The sequence below is a fragment of the Montipora foliosa genome, chromosome 8 (assembly GCF_036669935.1).
Source record: "Montipora foliosa isolate CH-2021 chromosome 8, ASM3666993v2, whole genome shotgun sequence".
Classification (NCBI taxonomy): domain Eukaryota; kingdom Metazoa; phylum Cnidaria; class Anthozoa; order Scleractinia; family Acroporidae; genus Montipora; species Montipora foliosa.
The window spans coordinates 16,895,758-16,906,648 of NC_090876.1; the positions used below are offsets into that span (position 1 = coordinate 16,895,758).

The window sequence follows — 10,891 nt, forward strand, 5'->3', positions numbered from 1 at the left end:
AATTGACCATTTTATTTTGGAAGATTTCGATGAGTGCTCATACAATCCATGCAAAATGGAGGCCATGCAGCACACCGGTGGAATACATGAGTGTGCGTGCTACAATTAATGGCTTTTATTGAAAGAACTGCGAAAATGGTAAGGCCGGATGAACAAAATTTGGCCTAAGCTTTCAATAAGGTGCAGCAGTGCCCAGAATGAACCATTGTCCTTTTGAACTTTTGAAAATTTGGAAATATGAAAGGGTCTTTAATATCATTCATCATTTTTAAGATTGGCACACGTAAACTAATCAAACAGAAAAACTTATACTAATAACTTTCTTACAATGTCTTCTGATAATAAGAGTTCCAATCTTCTTATGACACAACGGCCCTTGGAATTGTCCTTTAGACACAGTCATCCAATAGCCCACGGGAGGCAAAAAAACACTAAATTAATTGATCATACTTACCATCTAACTATTCTCTGACAGATGTGGATGAATGCAAGAGCACACCGTGCAAAAACGGTGCAACTTGTGTGAACGTGTGCGGTAGCTTTAGATGTGACTGCACGGCTGCATTTACCGCAGGCTCTGCGCCAAAGGTGAGTGGGTATGCAATGCATATAATCTTGGCCCGTGCGTCTTGGGAAGAGCTATAAATTTTCCCCAACGAATCAAATGTGCTTAAATAAGTAAACTGGAAATTCTACATGCTATTCTCATTTTGGAAACATTGTTAAGTTAACGTTAACCATTGTGTTGGACGATTCTTTCTGCAAATGTTGTTACATACAGAAGCGTTGAGAGAACATAATCTCTTGTTATGTATCTTGTAAAGTAAATGGATCCCGAACAAATTAAAGACAAGTCAGTATGTTTATTTATGTTTGAATTATCGTATCTTCATTTAGTACAACAAATACAGAACTTTCGTTCCTGTTAAATTAGACATTGACGAATGCAGCGCCAATCCCTGTCAGAACTCTGGAAAATTGCTCAACACAGTTTGGGGATTATACGTGCAAGTGTATCAAAGGTTTTGAAGGAAGCACTGCCAAATGGTAATTTTGCCTTTATTTAAAGGAACGTCTACTCTAAACATCTTCACTGGTATTCACATACAACAAATCTAGCATTTGACAAAACAAACAACCCGAAATAAAACAAAATTCAGCTTTATTTCTAAGACAACGTAATTTTGAATTGATGACACGTATGGATGCCTCAAAATTTGATGCAAAAAGAATGACTGTTCTCGTAAACTACCAATCAGTTTGCGGCAGGTCACGTTGCAAGTGACGTGAAATAACCTCAGTCAGATAACTGGAAGGTTTAATTCTTCGATGTACGGAATAGGACGGGGATGCAGATTGCTTGGTAGGAGTTCGGGAGGCGATTTCATAAAAGGCCAGAAAGGGAGATACAACCTGGAAGCGCTCTTCCCGCGCCCGTGTTTAGGCCGGTTTACGGGCCCCTGAAATTGTCTGTCGAACTCTTGTGCAAGCCAGTCTGGATCTGTATCTAAATTCCGCAAACTAGCCCATACTACCATTCAGCGTTTTTTCGACGATGGAGATCAGGTTGTCTGTCGCAATGCCACGTGACCTGATCAATTCATCAATTCTCTACAAGCGTCGAAAGCTGAGAACTTTTTTGATACACTGTATTGTCGAAAATTCATAAAATTGACTAAACTTGTACATTCTTCTTTTTTAATCAATGTCTATAGTAATAATAAATAAGAATATATAATAATAATAATAATAATAATGATGATGATGATGATGATGATGATGATGTTTCAAGATGATGAAATAATGATGATGAAGGTATGCTTGCGTTTTTTTTTCCTAACGAGTTTTCGTTGTATTGTATTACAGATACGAATGAATGCAAACCCAACAACCCCTGTAAGAATGGAGGAGCTTGCCAGAATTTAAAGGGACGTACAAGTGTATATGTGTGAATAATTACACAGGATTTAACTGCCAAACGAGTAAGTCACGTTTTCAAAACTCTAATTTGTGTTTCCTGGACACTTTACCTTTCCTACGGGTAATTGCAGAGCTCAGGCATGGCAGCTTATTTATTGGAAACGTTTTGTGCTTAACGGGCAAGGGAAATGAGGCATAAAGGGACAACTTATCTTTTATTAAGAAAGTCAAAAACGGACAATGTTGCGCAATTTCGTATGAAGCCATTTCAGTGTTCAGTTAGCGTCAATAAAACTGTAAAACGCACGAATCAGCTCATGAAAATTTTATTTTTGTACAAGCGTACGCCAAAGCAATTAAACCAGCCCAGCCTGCTAAAACATATTTACTACATGAAATAATGAAAGTCATTTTGCCTGGGGCAATGACCAAACTTAATGAAAAATGCCCTCGGTATCAGCCATGCAGCATTTCAACGGTAATTTTGCCCATTATGTTATAAATAGGTAGTCAGACATAATTTATGAACATTCCATTTTCAGAGAAGCAATTTCAACCACTTGGCTGTTTCAAAGACAAAAGGAACGATCGCGCAATGGACAAGGTGCTTAAAACCTCCGAAAGAACATTGACTGGAGTGACATTTCAAAAATAATTCAAATGTGCTCCAGGATCGCCAGAGGTTACTCGTAAGTACTTAAGTCGTTATCTGTTTGAGCTAACGAAAAATACTTACCATTCAAGAATATGCCACACCATACTACCGGAAATACTTCATACTTCAGCTGTCCGGTCATAGAAATACACGAAAGGAAATGAAATTTATTTAAGTGTCTAGTCTTCTAGCGCAGGAGCACTGTTTGGGGACACTGTAAACTGAAATCAACAAATTAACTCAAAGCAACTGTTAGTTTTTGAGGAGAGAGGAAAACTGGAGTACCCGAAGAAGAACCTCTCTGATCAGAGTAGAGAACCATTGTTGGGAGTCGAGTGCTCTCACCACTGTAGCATCCCTGCTTCTCCTTTTATGGAATTGGAAATCACTTTCAGTCATTGAAAGGGGTAGTGTTACTTAAACATGGCAAGGCTGCGTAGCGCAACCGCAAATTTCCCTTTCGTAAACGGTCGTTGCCATTTGAAACGGTCGATGCCATTTATAACGGTCGACTACACACTTCACTTCAAAGAAAATTAAAAGAAACAACTAAGAAAAAATATTAACAAAAATTAAGACAAAAAAGGAAAAAAAAAAACATTTATAAAAGAAAAACTGGAGGAAAAAACGAGTCCGAAAATTTCAAGACTCGAACTCGAGTTCTTAGCCCTCTCCCTAAACAGAACCCTTAACCCGAACCCTCAGTCATATGACCAGCGAGACACAACTCCCAGTAACCGCAACCTTTTGAGTTCTTAGACCTAATGAGTGTAATTCAGAGCTAAAAAAATGGCAACGACCGTTTCAAATGGCAACGACCGTTTACGAAAGAGAAATAAGCAGCGCAACCATGAGCCCCTGCCACATCGTATCAGTGAAACGGTTACCAAAACAATTGATTGTGCTGGTAGAAGGAATTTATGTCCTTAACGATGACTTTTTTTGCGTTCTTTTTTCTTTTGTGAAACGGCAGTTTAAAAACTAGTAACCAACGAGACAGATTTTTTTAGAAACTAAAGGAATTATCCAATTAAGCCGTCAGATATTGTGAAATTGAAGATCTAGCTATAACCTAATTGAACTACTGCAAGGGAAAATAATTTATGTTTGGAAAGTTTCATTCTGCGAGGATAAGGCTACCTCGCACGTTGCGTGGATATTTCGTAGAGGCTTGATATTCCTACCGCATTGTTTCTTCGACCACTCATGGACCAGAGTAGCCTTTTTGTCTCTTTGTGCTATCCCGGTAGAAAATATTTGAGAATTACTTCGATGAATTCATAGTGCGGTTGTATCTTCCAGCAATACTTTTTCTTAAACACTGCTCGGGACGGGTAGAATTCGAGATTTTCAGAATATTCTATCGTCTCCCTTATTTTTATGTCGACATTTTTTCTCGTTTCTTCCGACTCTCCACACAAATATTCCATCTCTTCCTCTGAAAGACTTTGGTTTTGCACCGATGGACGAGTTCGATGTCGTGGGTTTTTGTTTCCCTCAACTGTCAGATTTTTTCATTTCCTTCCCCTCATCTGCTGGTGTTTCTCTAGCATCTTCAAGCTCCCTTTCCGTTTGTATTTCCTCTTCTTCACTACAAATTTCGTATTTACTGGAATCACACATTGCTTTGAAACAAGCAATGTTCTTGTTTTGCAAACAGAGTTCCAGTCAAAATATTCTTGTAGTCGCTTTCGTTGACAAAACGAACGGCAATTTTGCTTTCCGCATCTTCCGCCATTTTGGTTCGCGTCACTTTGCGAAGGACGCATGTCGCTGAATGCTTAGAATCCACTATCTACGCGGAACACATTCCCACCGTATGATTGGCTGTTGCATAATCTCCTTTGGGATCTTTGTTTTCTCGTCGTTTTAGTGGAAGTCTCGCGTTGTGTATTCCATATCATCATTGATATGTGGCCGAATTTAGTATATTTTTGGCTATATTCGTTCTTTGTACTCATTTGTTTCTAGAACTGGCTAACAACCAACTTGACACGGCCCTACGTTGGCCAACAAATTGCTGAGCGACGCCGCCATCTTGGATCTATAATAATAATAATAATCATAATGGAAACTTTATTTGTCTTCGAATACAGTTGTAAATCTCTCTACGTATAGGCAATTAATAACTGGCTACTTGAAATTGAGTGATATACTTGTATACTGTATTTACAAATGAATAAAAAAAGTCTGGGCTATCCCAAGTCTTATTTCTACGACAGAATATAAAATATGTTGCTCTAATGGCTAAACTTATCATTTTTTTGATTATATAGTGTTGTTGCGTTTTGTCAATGCCAATGTCATTCATCATTTCTAAGAACGTAGAGCATTCGTTGGAGAGAACACCAAGGGAGCTCATGGAAAGCTTTACAAATTTGACACATCTGTAGTTACTTACTGTCTTTGACCACGTTCATGTATTTTCCTTTTTTGCGTACTGCATTGTTTTTAAGGTTAGATTCAAAACCAACCGTTAGTTCTAGAATATATAGGCACTTGGACTGTATAAGGAAAAGAAGATCTGGACGATAATTTTTACCAGTTATAATTGAAGGACTCGGAAAGCCATTGACATCAGCATAGAGTGAAGAGCGATCATTAATTACAGGTTGAAGTGAGTTGGCAATGAAGTTGAGAATTGAGTCGTGTCTCCAGGTGAAGCGATCAAGGAAATGTTGACAGCCAGCGACAATATGGAGGAGTGACTCAGGGTTAAGACAAAAGGAGCAATCAGGACTTTGTGGTAATCCCCATCTTGTCATATTCGTACGTGTAGGAAGGGAGTTGTTGATGTGGCGAATGGTAAAATTGTAGATGTTCTTGCGTAGATGAGACTGGGCAGAAGACCAAATAGAGTTAACAGATGACAAAGAATGCTTGATAACATTTGTAAAAAAGAAACCTTGAGATGTTAAGTGGTGTTGCAGTTTGTCTTCTTGATTAGAACGGAAGTCTTTAAGAACTTCCTTGGTGGATTTGAAGACATCGTATTGAATATTGGTGTGACTGCTTGACGACATCCAGAGATCTTTTAGGGAATCATTCCGTGACTCTTTTAAGGAATTGCGGAGAACTGTTTTGCACTGAGTGAATTTAACTGAAGGAGGACAAATATTAAGGCCAAATTTATTGCGTTCTAGAAAAACATTACTCAGTGTACCAGATATCGGGATTTCAAGCCATTTTCGAATATAGCCGTTCACTATAGAATCAAGATTTGCTATTATCCAGGTTTTTGATATGTCAGCTACAGTAAAATGCCAGGACAGTTTAGATAGGACATAGAGGCTGTAAGCAGAAGTTTGTTTTTGGGATGCAGTGGTTTCTTATCAATGTCACACATCAAGTCTTGTACAAGAGAGGACAATTCTGACATTTGTTGGTTGTTAGACATGTTGAAGTCAAAGTAGCGTCCTAAGTAACGAAATGATTCACCCATTTCCACACACGGGACAAGAACTCCATTTATCAACAGTTTAGGTAAATATTGGACAGATTTAGTGCACAGTTTCCGTATTCCAAAAGTAAAACATTTGTCAACCCTTATTATCATATTAGACCATTGACACCAGATTATAAAGCGGTTGATTAGGTGCTGATTTTCTGATTCCTGACCACTTATAACAGCGGCGTCGTCTGCGAACTGGAACCAGTGGATCGGATTTAAGAACCTTAGGGAAAAGCCAAATTGACGATATTTTTCAGATTTAAGGTGCTGGAGAAACGTGTTAAAAACACAAGTTAAAAAGAAGAGGGCTGAGGCAATCACCTTGAAGTACGCCACGACCAATAGATGTAAACGGAGTACGAAATTCATAATAATAATAATAATAATAATAATAATAATAATAATAATAATAATAATAATAATAATAATAAAAATAATAGTAAAAAGTCATAGCTAATCGCCGTCGCAAAGTACAGCTACGACGCAGCTCAAGAAGGTGGAACCGAATGCATACAATGGCGCCTCTGGCAGCCGCTATAAAGTCCATGTCAGATCTTGGAGCACAGCTTACAGCCAGCTGGAATCAGCTGTATGCTGGTTTTTGCTGAGGGGGGAAAACGGGAGAACCCGGAGAAAAACCCTCGAAGCAGAGAAGAGAACCCACACAAAGTCAACCCACTTATGGCGTGGGGTCTGTGAATCGAACCTTGGCCACATTGGTGGGAGGCGAGTGCTCTCACCACTGCACCATCCCTGCTCCCAAGAGTGATGAATGGTTTCACCAGATGCTGGATAAAAACATTCCTACTGTCGATGCGCTAGCGGAACGGTTTAACACCTTTTTATATGACCTAACGTCACACTTCACGCCAGTGCAGACGCTCGTCGACATCACCGTGGAGGTCCCGAGAGAATTTCTAGTTGATTCAAGAATAGGCAAGGCATTGCTCGAGAGAAAAACAAGAAAATCCAGTGGTCCTGATTGTTGTTTGCCTTCAAGTTGGCTCCTGTTATTTCTGATTTGTGCAATAAATCGCTTGAGCAAGGCGTGGTTCCTAGTCAACTCAAGTCATCTCTGGCTGTTCCCATTCCCAAGACTACCCCTCCTAAAGCAGTCGAAGAAGACCTGCCGCCGATAACTCTCACCTCTCAGTTGGCTAAAATCATTGAGGGTTTCACGCTCAACTTGCTATATAAGCAGGTGGTGGACCAACTCGATAGCAAACAGTTTGCCGTCTGATGCAAATCTACGACACACGCTATAGTCTGTTTACCGGTAGCTCATTGTATTCTAGAATATTTAGATAAGGGTGCTTGCTATGTTCGTCTTTTTCTAGCTGACTTTAGCAGAGGGTTTGATCTTGTGGATCACACCGTACTTATGTCACAACTTAGGTCTCTTCGTTCATTGCCATTATTGGATGGATCGCGGATATCCTCTCCCACAGGTCACCATGGGTAAAAGTTGGTGACGCTAATTCCCCCCCCCCCCCCCTGTTTTTCCTAATGCTGGCATCCCCCAAGGGACCAAACTTGGGCACAAGGCACCAATATTGTTTGCTGTGTTAGTTAACAAATTGGTAGCAATTTGGTATACACGGGTGAAATATGTGGGTGACCTTTCTGCTTTGGAGTGCATCCCTAGGTGTTCACCCAGTTACTTGCCCTGCATCGCGAACGAAATAGCACAGTATGCATCAGACCACGGTACGCGCCTCAATGCAAAGAAATGTAAAGAGATCATATTTAATTTTCTGCAATATCAGCCCTTCCCGGTAACTCCCCTGTGTTTATCTTGCCGTGTTTGTGGGTTTGTCACTACAAGTTGTTAGGCGTATTTATTTCTAGTGGCCTTTCCTGGAATAAGCACTGCGAATGAGTCCTTGCAAAAGCTAATAAGCGTTTATAGGCATCGAGAGTGTTAAGGAAATGTGGCGTGGTCTGGCAGGACTTGGTTCAAGTGTACTGTAGCCTGGTTAGATCAGTTATTGAATATGCAGCGCCCGTCTGGGCAGACCTTCCGGCTTATCTGAGCAAAACCCTAGAATCGATACAAAAGAGGGCATTTGACATCATTTTCCTTGGGCTGCCATATGATGCCGCACTTAGTCGTTCAGGCTTGCTGCAGGCAGGCTTTGCAATTGCGTAAAGAAGACTGAAAATTTCAGGGCTTCAACGGGGTTTGAACCCTTGACCTCGCGATACCAGTGCGACGCTCTAACCAACTGAGCTATGAAGCCACTGACGTTGAGAGCTGGTCATTTGTAGGTTCTAATATTCCCGTGAGGAATGAATCAACGATGAAATGATATATGAAATGGATCCATTTCATATATCATTTCATTGATTCATTCCTCACTGGCATCGCGGGGTCACGGGTTCAAACCGTTGAAGTCCTGAACGTTCAAACCGTTGAAGTCCTGAATTTTTCAGGCTTCTTTGCGCAATTGCATAAATTGCGTTCATAACTGCGAGGATCATAGCTTCACTTGATTTCATATCCGCAGTTCATATATGATCCATTTCATATATCATTTCATCAGTGTTAAAGTAGTTGCCAGGACTGAATGAATGAACAATTTTTGTACTTATAATCATCAATAATATAGTTGTTGGTGCTGGTTGCTGATGATCAATCCAATCCAATCCAATCCAATTTAAAAATAACTTGATCCATATCACCTATGGATAAGGGCATGTATAGGGGATGCCCTCTCTTCCCAATTTATTTTCTATTGACTACTGCTATTAGCATTAATTTTCTCAACAGCAACAGTTTGAACAAACCTGCATGAAAACAAACCCGATTGTAAAAAAAAAAAAAAACAAATAATAATAATGCCAATAAAATATTTTCATTGTACACCCAATCCTCAAAATTTTATAATAAGAACGTAAAATGAAGAGACTGCTGGCTGTAAAACAGTACTGCTTTTTTGACTTAAGGTCAGAGGGGGTCTGCCCATTGGTAAAAATTCTTCCTTTGTACCTTTATTCTAGAGGGCTGTTACAAATGACGATAAGGGTTTAACTTTCACTTGGATGATTTATTAATCAAGTATATTCTTTTCTTTCCCACATTCCAAGGAAACCAGATATACCAAATGTGCGTTACTTCGCCATCCAGTATTACGGAGAATGCTGGGGTGGAAGTGCTGATGCGTACTACGACAAACACGGCAGAGCTCCGGATGACGCATGCTGGAACGGCGTTGGTAGCGCGAACATTAACTTTGTCTACGAGTTGCTTTAAAGCAAATTGAAGGTGCGTGAAAACAGAAAGCGGTTATAAGCTAAGCAAGCACAACACAGAAAATATCAAGGGTGAAATAACAGAAACAATTCCTTAATTAACTAGCCAGTGTTTTGTAGTATATGGCGCTTCAAAATAGCTCCCCCTCCCCCCCCCCCCCACCCTTCTCTCTCTTAAACTCACTCGTCTGTAAATCGGCATATTATTAGATATCCGCCGCTATTTCTAACCACCAAATCCAATTTTAAGGCAAATCCCACATAGAGAAATTCAGTACGATAATTATGAGGGGTTGTGAAAATAATGAGGACGATACTGATACCTCGAGCATCCGTCGTTATTGCATGTAAGAGGTCATTATGAGACATAAGGATCATTTATAGAGATTGATTGAAGAATAACTTCGGAAGAAATCTTCGACAAAATATATGGATCGACTTCCCCTCTCGTCAGTTACTAACCGCAGTGAATGGATGATTGCAAGAAAAGACAGACTTAGTCACGACTTTCCGTTTTTGCAGATGCTGTGAGGCAGAAAATCTGACACCAGGTACTGAGGAAAATACACATGACTACGTTCATCCATTCAAAAAGAAGTTGTAGTAACTAATAAAAGAAACTACCAAAGGAATATAATGAACTCATTTTTTCGTTGTCGTTTTTGCATCCCTACTTGAAGAAAACTTAACCACCTTGAAAGTGAAAAGTGATGAAGAAGGGACGTTTTGGACATCTAAGGGTAAAGAAAGATACCCTGCGAGCAACTGGTTTCTACTACGCTTCCCGAGAGAGAAACCACTGCGAGCAACGTTTGATTTCCATCGAGCATTTGCAAAGTACGTCACACTTGACAACACTTCGTCTTATTTCGCGGGAAATCACCACACAGCAGGCAGTTACGTAGCTGAATCGCACGTGCAAGCGCCAAAACAAGCTTACTAATTCGTTTTACCGGTTCAAATTTAATTTATTCATCCTTGGCGCTGGACGGCGGCTCACTTAAAGAATATAACGGTGGCTCGCACTGGTTTCTCTCTCGGGAAGCGTAGGAGAAACCAACTGCTCGCAGGGTAAAAGAAAGAAGGATAATCTACTATGGAAAAAAAAATAAACACTGATCAGATATAGTTTTACGCTACTTTGGTTTGGAAAATCATGAGCGCACTTTAAAAAGGTAAAACCTAGACAGAAGACCCAAAATTTCGACTCGTCCCTTGTCCAACGTTTTCATCAAGAGTGATCCAAACCAATAACGGGTCCTTTTATGTCATTTCTCTCAATCATTTGCTGAAAAAGGATGCGGCCATTACTGTTAATTAGCGCGCTTTCCATTCAAAAAACATGCAAATATGTGTCAGGTGAAAAGCCGTTACCACTATGGTTCAAAGGATTGAGGGCGGCATCAATGTTTCATGTACTAATCTTCCAAACACGTGAATCGATGATACCGCCGGCTGGCGATCATGATAATTCCAGAATTATCCCACTCACTTGTATTATTAGTTAGGCAAGCGTGCTCTACCAATTAAGCAGAGTTGTCTTGTTTGCATTGCAAAAACAAACAAACAAAGGAAAACGCGGCCTTTTGGTTCTCTTTCAAACGTGTTTGTCC

At 40.0% G+C, this 10,891-nt stretch overlaps 1 long non-coding RNA gene across 1 annotated transcript; it reads left to right on the forward strand.

Moving 5' to 3' along the window:
• Nucleotides 1-9,150: 9,150 nt before the first annotated feature.
• LOC138012577 (uncharacterized) lies at nucleotides 9,151-9,919 on the forward strand. The gene is made up of 2 exons (XR_011125058.1): nucleotides 9,151-9,291; nucleotides 9,801-9,919. It is a non-coding gene; the product is annotated as an uncharacterized lncRNA (long non-coding RNA).
• The last annotated feature ends 972 nt before the right edge of the window (nucleotides 9,920-10,891 follow it).